This window comes from Brassica napus, chromosome A3 (assembly GCF_020379485.1).
Source record: "Brassica napus cultivar Da-Ae chromosome A3, Da-Ae, whole genome shotgun sequence".
NCBI classification, from domain to species: Eukaryota; Viridiplantae; Streptophyta; class Magnoliopsida; order Brassicales; family Brassicaceae; genus Brassica; species Brassica napus.
In genome coordinates, this window is record NC_063436.1 from 32347082 (window position 1) to 32358523 (window position 11442).

General features: G+C 48.0%; 1 long non-coding RNA gene across 1 annotated transcript; it reads right to left on the reverse strand.

Annotated features, from left to right (window-relative positions):
* Nucleotides 1–8258: 8258 nt before the first annotated feature.
* Nucleotides 8259–10382, reverse strand: LOC106442945. Its single transcript, XR_007328364.1, has 2 exons — nt 9945–10382; nt 8259–9847 (listed from the first exon to the last, which is right to left on the reverse strand). It is a non-coding gene; the product is annotated as an uncharacterized LOC106442945 (long non-coding RNA).
* Between the last annotated feature and the right edge of the window lie 1060 nt (nt 10383–11442).

Consider the following 11442-nt stretch of genomic DNA (forward strand, 5'->3'; position numbering starts at 1 on the left):
GCCGTCTCCGACCGCCGTTCGCCGGAGCCGCCGTGACCGGCCGCCGTCTGTCCGCCGCCGAGAAGCTGCCGCAGCGTCGCCGCCTCGCCGCCGTCGCCGCCGCTGATTTTCCGGTAAGCCGCCGCCACCCTCCGCCGTCGCCGCCGGGACTAGTGCCGGTGATTCGCCGGCGACTCACCAACTCGGCCGAGTCGACCCGGTGAGTCAACTCGGTCACTCGGTCAACCGGTGGTTTGACTGGTTTAATTTGATTTAGGGTTGGTTAGGTTAAACCGCCGGTTAAAATCAATTGGATTTCGGTTAGGATAAACCGGTTAGATAGATTAATTAATTAATTAATCAATTGATGGTTAAGGTAAACCGGATGGTCCAATTGGAATCGATTTCGGTTGAGTTAAACCGGTTGGTTTAAATCAATTCCAATCTGGTCAAGGGTTGACCGGCTTGGGTCAGAGTTGACCGGGTTGACCTTTGACCAGCGTGTTGACTTTTCCGTAAACCTTGACTAAACCCGTTTTAAACCATTCGAAAGCCGTTCTGACTTAGAATTTCGCCCTGATTTCAGATTTAGAGTCTATTTGAGCAGCTGGAGTTCATAGATACCACATTTCCCTATTGCTAAGGTGAGGGGCTATTCCCGAACTCCTCTTACACGGTTTAGGACTTCGAATAAGTATAACTTATTTCTAATATGTTCCGTCTGCTTGAAATCGAGTCTGTCATTGCTTGTTTAGTTATTAGGTTCTTTGCTTAAACCGGAACTAGGTTGTTAGAGGATTCAACATTGATTGCTTCACTTAATGTAAATGCTTAGCTAGGATTGTTTTTGAGTGGAGACGGATACAGAGACGGACTTCTGTATGCCGGATTGTATGAGGTTATGGCCAACTATAGTCGACCGGTTGAGCTGTAGCCTGGAAGTGTCGATAAATCGTCTACGGGCGGTGCCCGAGCACTATCTCGAGTTGTGTTATGTTTTTGGCCTGTTAGTGGGCGGCGAGTGCGCGCCTCGCTAGGATCATTGCTTGTTGCTTGGGTACTTTAGGTGCCGTGTTTGACATGTATTAGAATTAAATTATATTTATTCGGAGTGTTATGTCCGGGTCCATGGACTTCGGGGTAGCATCCCCCATACCTCATTGGGCGACTCACCTGTCGCTCACCCCTCACTTTTCCCCCTTTCAGGTGAGACCGACGAGCAGGAGTGATTATCGGACCGGTGCTATTGGGCTTTTGGGCTTCTATCGCTTTTATCGTTTTTTTTTATCTTTATCGGGCCTTTAGGCCTTTGGACTTTATCGTTTGTGTTATTTCCTATTTCAGACTTTCGGTCTCTCCATCTCGATCTGCTTACACAAAGCTTCATCATTATCTTGGGCTTTGCGTATCCTCCACAGTAAATCTGCCTGCTCCGCAGCCTCAACGCCAACTGTCTCTCCCTCCACGGTAACTGCAAACAATCTGAGGCTAGCAAGTGTCCCAGCAAGCTCTTGAACCTCTTTGGTTCCCGATACATCGCTTCTGCGCCTACTCAAGGCATCCGCCACATGATTGGCTTTTCCCGGATGATATGCGATCTCCAAGTTGTAGTCTGCTAACAACTCCATCCATCTACGCTGCCTCAAATTCAAGTCCGCCTGCGTAAATATGTACTTCAGACTCTGGTGATCCGTGAAAATCTTCACCTTCTCTCCATATAAGTATGACCTCCAGATCTTCAATGCAAATACAACTGCTGCCAACTCCAAATTATGCGTAGGATAATTGGCCTCGTGAGGCCTCAACTGTCGTGATGCATAGGCAATGACCTGACCCTCCTGCATCAGTACACATCCCAATCCGGTGCCTGACGCATTTGAGGCAAGGAGCAAAGTCTGTGAGGGAGTATGAGCGGGAGTTTAACCAACTCCGCAGATTTGTGGGTAACACCATTGATGAGGAGGATCTGATCAGGAGGTTCTTAGATGGGATGCGAGTAGAGCTTCGTGGTAGATGCAGTGTGGTTACCTACACCAGTTTGGAGGATCTGGTAGAGAAGGCGGCTGTGCAAGAGAAATGCATGGTAGAGGAACAGAAGTTCTCCAAAGGAGTTCAGCCTAAGGCCGGAGGGACTTCGGGATCACAGAAGAGGACTTGGGAACAGACTGGAGTACCCCATTGTGGGCGTTGTCGTCGCCAGCATTTTGGGGAATGTCTCCAGTGCTTTAACTGTGGTCTGTTTGGGCATATCTCGAAGAATTGTAGGAAGCCGCCACGTACTCAGGTTGCAGCGCCAGCAGCGGCAGTAGCACCAGCAGTGGCAGCGAGGAACTGTTACGGATGCAACCAGCCTGGTCACATTTACAGAGATTGTCCGAGGAGGGGCAATGCAGCGCTTCCACCACCACCGAAGCGTCCAGCCATCGCTCCACGCGTGTTTGCGGTTGGAGATCCCCAGGGAGCTGAGCCGATAGCGGGTATGTGACTTTTCCATACTTATTGTCTTTGAATATTTTTGGTGTGTGGTTATCATGTGTAGTTAGTAAAAACCTCGTGTAGGATCGATTTCGGTTGGAGGAGAGTCAGCTTATACCTTATTCGACACGGGAGCATCTCATAGTTTTGTGAGTCCGCGCTTAGTCAAGTCTTGGTCTTTTCGGAGTGACTTCGAACCGAAGGCTAAGCAGATTCAGACTGCCGGCACGGAGAAGTTGGGAGCAGTTGGCATTCATCACAATGTACCAGTTATTCTGGGAGGAGTTGAGCTGCTCGGAGATTTGACGGAGTTGGAGATGAGCTTATACGATGTTATACTTGGGATGGATTGGTTGTCGCGACATCGAGTAGTCTTGGATTGTCCGAAGGCAAGAGTTAATATCCCTAAAGAAGAAGGAAAGATCATTTACGAGGGCATTCAGACACACCGGGAAATTCCTATCGTCTCCATGTTGCGTGCAGAAGAATTATTGGAGGGTGGAGCAGAGGGATTTTTGGCAACTATTTCGATGGTTAAGGAGGACGGTAAGCAGAAGCTGCATGATATTCCAGTGGTCGCCGAATACGAGGACGTTTTTGAGGCTTTAAAAGGGCCACCACCAGCTAGAGCGGACGTTCTTACGATAGAAGTAGAGCCAGGAGCAACGCCAGTTTCACGAGCTCCATACCGTCTCGCACCAACTGAGATGGCAGAGTTAAAAAAACAGTTGGAGGAGCTATCTGATAAGGGGTTTATCAGACCGAGTACTTCACCGTGGGGAGCACCAGTGTTGTTTGTGAAGAAGAAAGATGGGACTTTTAGACTCTGTATCGACTATAGAGGTCTGAACAAAGTGACCATCAAGAATAAGTACCCGCTCCCGCGTATCGACGAGTTGTTGGATCAGTTGCAGGGAGCTTCATGGTTTTCAAAAATTGACTTGGCTTCGGGATACCACCAGATTGCGATAGCTGAGGGAGATGTGCGGAAGACGGCATTCCGTACACGTTATGGACATTACGAGTTTGTGGTGATGCCATTTGGGTTGACGAACGCACCGGCAGCATTCATGAAGCTCATGAATGATGTGTTTCGAGAGCACTTGAATAAGTGTGTGATCGTCTTCATCGACGACATCTTGGTTTATTATCGGAGTAGAGAAGAGCACGCTGAACATTTGCGGATTGTGTTGGGTAAGCTTCGGGAACATCAGTTGTTTGCCAAGCTGAGTAAGTGTAGCTTTTGGCAGAGGAAGATTGGATTTTTGGGTCACGTGGTTTCAGAAGCAGGAGTTGCCGTAGATCAGGAGAAGATTACCGCCATTTCAGAGTGGCCGACACCTAAGAGTGCAACGGAGATCCGCAGTTTTCTCGGTTTGGCAGGATACTACAGAAAGTATGTCAACAGTTTTGCTAGCATTGCAAAGCCAATGACGCGGCTAACAGGAAAAGACGCCGAGTTTGATTGGACAGAGGAATGTTCGGGGAGTTTCAGTGAGTTGAAGCGACAGCTGACCCATGCGCCAGTTTTGGTACTCCCGAGGCCAGGGATACCATATGATGTTTACACTGATGCGTCAGGCACCGGATTGGGATGTGTACTGATGCAGGAGGGTCAGGTCATTGCCTATGCATCACGACAGTTGAGGCCTCACGAGGCCAATTATCCTACGCATAATTTGGAGTTGGCAGCAGTTGTATTTGCATTGAAGATCTGGAGGTCATACTTATATGGAGAGAAGGTGAAGATTTTCACGGATCACCAGAGTCTGAAGTACATATTTACGCAGGCGGACTTGAATTTGAGGCAGCGTAGATGGATGGAGTTGTTAGCAGACTACAACTTGGAGATCGCATATCATCCGGGAAAAGCCAATCATGTGGCGGATGCCTTGAGTAGGCGCAGAAGCGATGTATCAGGAACCAAAGAGGTTCAAGAGCTTGCTGGGACACTTGCTAGCCTCAGATTGTTTGCAGTTACCGTGGAGGGAGAGACAGTTGGCGTTGAGGCTGCGGAGCAGACAGATTTACTGTGGAGGATACGCAAAGCCCAAGATAATGATGAAGCTTTGTGTAAGCAGATCGAGATGGAGAGTATTGGTTATCATACAGCCTCCAGCGGGATGTTCATGTATCGGAAGCGGGTTTGTGTGCCAGATAATGAGCCGATAAGGAAGGAGATCTTACGGCAAGCACACCACTCGAATTTTTCTATCCACCCAGGGAATACGAAGATGTACAGGGATTTGAAGCGATATTACCATTGGCCGGGTATGAAGAGGGATGTTGCTTCATTTGTATCACAGTGTCAAACATGTCAGATGGTTAAGGCCGAGCATCAGGTGCCTAGCGGGTTATTACAGAATCTGCCTTTGCCAGAGTGGAAATGGGACATGGTAACTATGGATTTTGTGACGGGTTTGCCGACCACGTCAGGAGGGAAAAATGCCATATGGGTGATCGTGGATAGACTTACCAAGTCAGCCCATTTCCTAGCGATTAAAAAGACAGACAGAGCTGATCAGTTGGCACAGATCTACATTAGCGAGATTGTGAGATTGCACGGAGTTCCCGTGAGCATTGTATCGGATCGGGATGTAAAGTTCACATCTGAGTTTTGGAGAGCCTTTCAGAAGGCACTTGGGACAAAAGTTCATATGAGTACCGCGTATCACCCGCAGACAGATGGTCAGTCAGAGAGGACTATTCAGACTTTGGAAGATATGCTCAGAGCTTGTGTCTTAGATTGGGAAGGTAGTTGGGTGAAGTACCTACCTCTAGCCGAGTTTGCCTACAACAACAGCTATCATTCGAGTATTGGGATGGCACCATATGAGGCTCTATATGGTAGACCTTGTCGCACACCACTTTGTTGGACAGAAGTGGGGGAGCGACGTGAGATAGAACCAGCCATGGTTCAAGAGACGGTAGAGCAAGTTGAGATGCTCAAGGTTCGACTTAAGGAAGCCCATGACCGTCAGAAGAGTTATGCAGATAAGCGGCGCAAGGATTTGGAGTTCCAGGTTGGCGACCTGGTATACCTGAAAATGAGGACATTTCAGGGAGGATCTAAGACTCGAAAGCTAAAGAAGCTTAAGCCGAGATATATGGGACCATATCCTATTTTGGAGCGGATTGGAGCAGTTGCCTACCGATTGGACTTATCAGAAGAGTTATCAGACTTCCATGACGTGTTTCATGTTTCGGTTTTGAGGAAAGTCGTGAGAGAACCGGAGCTCATTTTGCAGCAACCGCCCAGTGATCTTGATAGAAATTTGCATGCGCCGTGTCAGCCAGTAGAGATATTGGATCGCCAAGTGAAAGCAGATCATGGTATGATGACCATGTTGGTCAAAGTTCGTTGGGAAAGAGACGGTATTCAGGAGGAGACTTGGGAGTCAGAAGCCCAGATGAGGATTGATTATCCAGAGCTATTCTCGGACGTCGTTGGAGAACCAGTTCGTGATTCGAATTCGGGGTCGAATTCCTTATTAGTTGGGGAGAGTTGTGATGACCCAAATCCTAACCCAAAGAATTCAGGTCGAAGCCCAAATCCATTCCTAGAGGCCCAAGGTATTTTTTTTATAAAAACCCACATTTATCCACTTTAGTTCCTCACAAACTTTATGCAAAAGAAGAAGAAGAGTTAGAGAGAGAGTGAGCTAAGAGAAGAGGTGTGATCTTTTACAGTGAGTGGGTCGCCGGAGCTCGTCGCCGGAGCAACCGTGTGCCGTGATCACGTTCAGCTCGACACCACCGTTCGCAACCCTAGGTAACCACCGCAAAACCGCCATGCATTTAGTTCAGTTTCGGCCGTTTTAGTAAATCGCCCATAACTTCCTAACCACTGCGAATTTCGTGCATGCAAGACCACCATCGTGTTCCTCTCGTCGAGACGAAGCCGTAGACACCAACCACGCCGCAATCGGAGCCCGGACGAAACCGCTAGAGCCTCCCGAAGTTTCGCCTCTGCACGAGCGTGAAACGCACGCGCCATCGCCGTCCGCCGGAGCCACCGCGCATCCCGGCCACTCGCCGCCGTCTCCGACCAACGTTCGCCGGAGCCGCCGTGACCGGCCACCGTCCGTTCGCCGCCGAGAAGCTGCCGCCGCGTCGCCGTCTCGCCGCCGTCGCCGCCGTTGATTTTCCGGTAAGCCGCCGCCACCCTCCGCCGTCGCCGCCGGTGACAATTGTCCGGTGACTCGCCGACGACTCGCCAACTCGGCTGATTCGACCCGGTGAGTCAACTCGGTGACTCGGTTAACCGATTGGATTGACTGGTTTAAATTGATTTAGGGTTGGTTAGGTTAAACCGCCGGTTAAAATCAATTGGATTACGGTTAAGATAAACCGGTTAGATAGATTAATTAATTAATTAATCAATTGATGGTTAAGGTAAACCGGATGGTCCAATTGGAATCGATTTCGGGTGAGTTAAACCGGTTGGTTTAAATCAATTCCAATCTGGTCAAGGGTTGACCGGTTTGGGTCAGAGTTGACCGGGTTGACCTTTGACCAGCGTGTTGACTTTTCCGTAAACCTTGACTAAACCCGTTTTAAACCGTTCGAAAGCCGTTCCGACTCAGAATTTCGCCCTGATTTCAGATTTGGAATCTATTTGAGCAGCTGGAGTTCATAGATACCACGTCTTCTTGTTGCTAAGGTGAGGGCTTCTCCGTTTAAATCCCGAACTAGTTTAGTACTACCATTATGGAAAGTTTAGTTTCGAAACATGATCCGTCTTTGTGAATCGAGTCTGTTTGAGAGTCTTGCTTGTTCATTATTGATATTGATTGTTAAACCGGAAATAGGATAATAGAGGATTCAACGGTTGATTGAAATGATTGATGTTAAGAACTGTTAAATATATATATATTTATATATGCTAGTCCATGTGTTGAGATTGCGGGGTGCAGAGGTGATTGCACTAGGCCGCATGTTTGAGAGATCACGGGGTACGGAGATATCTGTACTAGGCCGTGTGTTTAGCGGGGTACAGAGACGTTTGTACTAGGCCGTTTTGTTTGAGAGATCGCGGGGTACGGAGATATCTGTACTAGGCCGTGTGTTTAGCGGGGTACAGAGACGTTTGTACTAGGCCGCTTTGTTTGTGGAGATTGCGGGGGTACAGAGTGGACTACTGTACTTACGACGCTTGTAGAGTCATATATAATTATATCCTTATAAGGAAATGCGGTATGCTATTATCGCATTGGTTGTAGCATGTCTAGTCCACTAGACATATGTTGATTGTTTTGTGTGGTGTAATAGACGCCGTGTTTGTTTCATGCTAGAGCTAGGCCTACATTTTAGTAGTGCTATGAACTCAGTCAGTGGTTTGCGGTTTAGCATCCCCATACCTCACTGGGCGATTCCCCTGTCGCTCACCCCTCCTTCTTTCCCCTTTCAGGTGAGACCGATGAGCAGGAGTGATTATACCGGACCGGTGCTTTTGGGCTTTTACTACTATCGAGCTTTGGACTTCTATCCATTTTATCGTTTTATCGCTTTTGGGCCTTGGGCTCCTATCTATCGTTTATGTTATCTCGTATTTCGGACTTTCGGTTTATGTCATACTTTATATTTCGAATGTTATCGTTATTGGGCCTTTAAGCCTTGTGATACTATATTGACTTTTATATTTATAAATGGAGATTTCATAAACTATTATTTATCGAATTGTTTTTATTATTTCGAAAGTGACGGGTGTCACAGTTTTGGTATTTTGCCACTACCAAAAATTGTCACACCCGGTTTTCTCAAAAAAATATAATTGCGAAAAATAACAAAATAATAAATACTGAAATAATAATAATCTTCATATCATAATATAAAAGTCGATATGATACCATAAGGCCTAAAAGCCCAACATCGATAACATCCGAAATATAAAATACGACGTAAACCGAAAGTCTGAAATAGGAAATAACATAAACGATAAAAGTCCAAAGGCCCGATAAAGATAAAAGCGGTAAAAGCGATAGAAGCCCAAAAGCCCAATAGCACCGGTCCGATAATCACTCCTGCTCGTCGGTCTCACCTGAAAGGGGGAAAAGTGAGGGGTGAGCGACAGGTGAGTCGCCCAATGAGGTATGGGGGATGCTACCCCGAAGTCCATGGACCCGGACATAACACTCCGAATAAATATAATTTAATTCTAATACATGTCAAACACGGCACCTAAAGTACCCAAGCAACAAGCAATGATCCTAGCGAGGCGCGCACTCGCCGCCCACTAACAGGCCAAAAACATAACACAACTCGAGATAGTGCTCGGGCACCGCCCGTGGACGATTTATCGACACTTCCAGGCTACAGCTCAACCGGTCGACTATAGTTGGCCATAACCTCATACAATCCGGCATACAGAAGTCCGTCTCTGTATCCGTCTCCACTCAAAAACAATCCTAGCTAAGCATTTACATTAAGTGAAGCAATCAATGTTGAATCCTCTAACAACCTAGTTCCGGTTTAAGCAAAGAACCTAATAACTAAACAAGCAATGACAGACTCGATTTCAAGCAGACGGAACATATTAGAAATAAGTTATACTTATTCGAAGTCCTAAACCGTGTAAGAGGAGTTCGGGAATAGCCCCTCACCTTAGCAATAGGGAAATGTGGTATCTATGAACTCCAGCTGCTCAAATAGACTCTAAATCTGAAATCAGGGCGAAATTCTAAGTCAGAACGGCTTTCGAATGGTTTAAAACGGGTTTAGTCAAGGTTTACGGAAAAGTCAACACGCTGGTCAAAGGTCAACCCGGTCAACTCTGACCCAAGCCGGTCAACCCTTGACCAGATTGGAATTGATTTAAACCAACCGGTTTAACTCAACCGAAATCGATTCCAATTGGACCATCCGGTTTACCTTAACCATCAATTGATTAATTAATTAATTAATCTATCTAACCGGTTTATCCTAACCGAAATCCAATTGATTTTAACCGGCGGTTTAACCTAACCAACCCTAAATCAAATTAAACCAGTCAAACCACCGGTTGACCGAGTGACCGAGTTGACTCACCGGGTCGACTCGGCCGAGTTGGTGAGTCGCCGGCGAATCACCGGCACTAGTCCCGGCGGCGACGGCGGAGGGTGGCGGCGGCTTACCGGAAAATCAGCGGCGGCGACGGCGGCGAGGCGGCGACGCTGCGGCAGCTTCTCGGCGGCGGACGGACGGCGGCCGGTCACGGCGGCTCCGGCGAACGGCGGTCGGAGACGGCGGCGAGTGGCCGGAATGCGCGGTGGCTCCGGCGGACGACGACGGCGCGTGCGTTTCACGCCCGCTCAGAGGCGAAACTTCGAGAGGCTCTAGCGGCTTCGTCCGGGCTCCGATTGCGGCGTGGTTGGTGTCTACGGCTTCGTCTCGACGAGAGGAACACGATGGTGGTCTTGCATGCACGAGATGATCAATGGTTAGGAAGTTATGGGCGATTTACTAAACGGAAACGAAACTGAAACTTAAGGCATGCGGTTTCCGGCAGTTACCTAGGGTGTTGATCGGGGGTGACGAGCTGAACGTGATCACGGCACACGGTTGCTCCGGCGACGAGCTCCGGCGACCCACTCACTGCAAAATGATCACACTTCTTCTTCTTAGTTCACTCTCTCTCTAACTCTTCCTTTATGATGAAGTTTATGAGAAAACAAGGTGGAAAGGTGGGTATTTGTAACAAAATACCTTGGGCTTCTGGAAATGGTTTTGGGCTTCGCTGAATGTCAGATGGGCCTGGGTTTGGGTCATGACAACTCTCCCCCACTAATAAGGAATTCGACCCCGAATTCGAGTCACCAAACTCTCCGATGACACCCCGAAACAGCTCTGGATAATCAATCCTCATTTGGGGCTCGGACTCCCAGGTCTCCTCCTGAATCCCGTCTCTCTCCCAACGAACCTTGACCAACATTGTCATCATACCATGATCTGTTTTCACTTGACGATCCAATATCTCTACTGGCTGGCACAACCCACGTAAACCTTTGCCAAGGTCTCTAGGTGGCTGCTGCAAAATGAGCTCTGGCTCTCTCACTACTTTCCTCAAAACGGAAACATGGAACACATCATGGAAATCTGATAATTCTCCTGATAAATCCAATCGGTAAGCAACTGCTCCAATCCGCTCCAGAATAGGATATGGTCCCATATATCTCGGTTTAAGCTTCTTTAGCTTCCGAGTCTTAGATCCTCCCTGAAATGTCCTCATTTTCAGGTATACCAGGTCGCCAACCTGGAACTCCAAATCCTTACGCCGCTTATCTGCATAACTCTTCTGACGGTCATGGGCTTCCTTAAGCCGCATCTTGAGCATCTCAACCTGCTCGACTGTCTCTTGAACCATGGCTGGTTCTATCTCACGTCGCTCTCCCACTTCCGTCCAACAAAGTGGTGTGCGACAAGGCCTACCATATAGAGCCTCATATGGTGCCATCCCAATGCTCGAATGATAGCTGTTGTTGTAGGCAAACTCGGCTAGAGGTAGATACTTCACCCAACTACCTTCCCAATCTAAAACACAAGCTCTGAGCATATCCTCCAAAGTCTGAATTGTCCTCTCTGACTGACCATCTGTCTGCGGGTGATACGCCGTACTCATATGAACCTTTGTTCCAAGTGCCTTCTGGAAGGCCCTCCAAAACTCAGACGTGAACTTTGTATCCCGATCCGATACAATGCTGACAGGAACTCCATGCAATCTCACAATCTCGCTGATGTAAGTCTGTGCTAGCTGATCAGCTCTGTCTGTCTTCTTAACCGCTAGAAAATGGGCTGACTTCGTAAGTCTATCCACGATTACCCATATGGCATTCTTTCCTCCTGATGTAGTCGGCAAACCCGTCACAAAATCCATAGTTACCATGTCCCATTTCCACTCCGGTAATGGAAGGTTTTGCAATAACCCGCTAGGAACCTGATGCTCGGCCTTAACCATCTGACACGTCTGACATTGCGATACAAATGAAGCAACATCTCTCTTCATACCAGGCC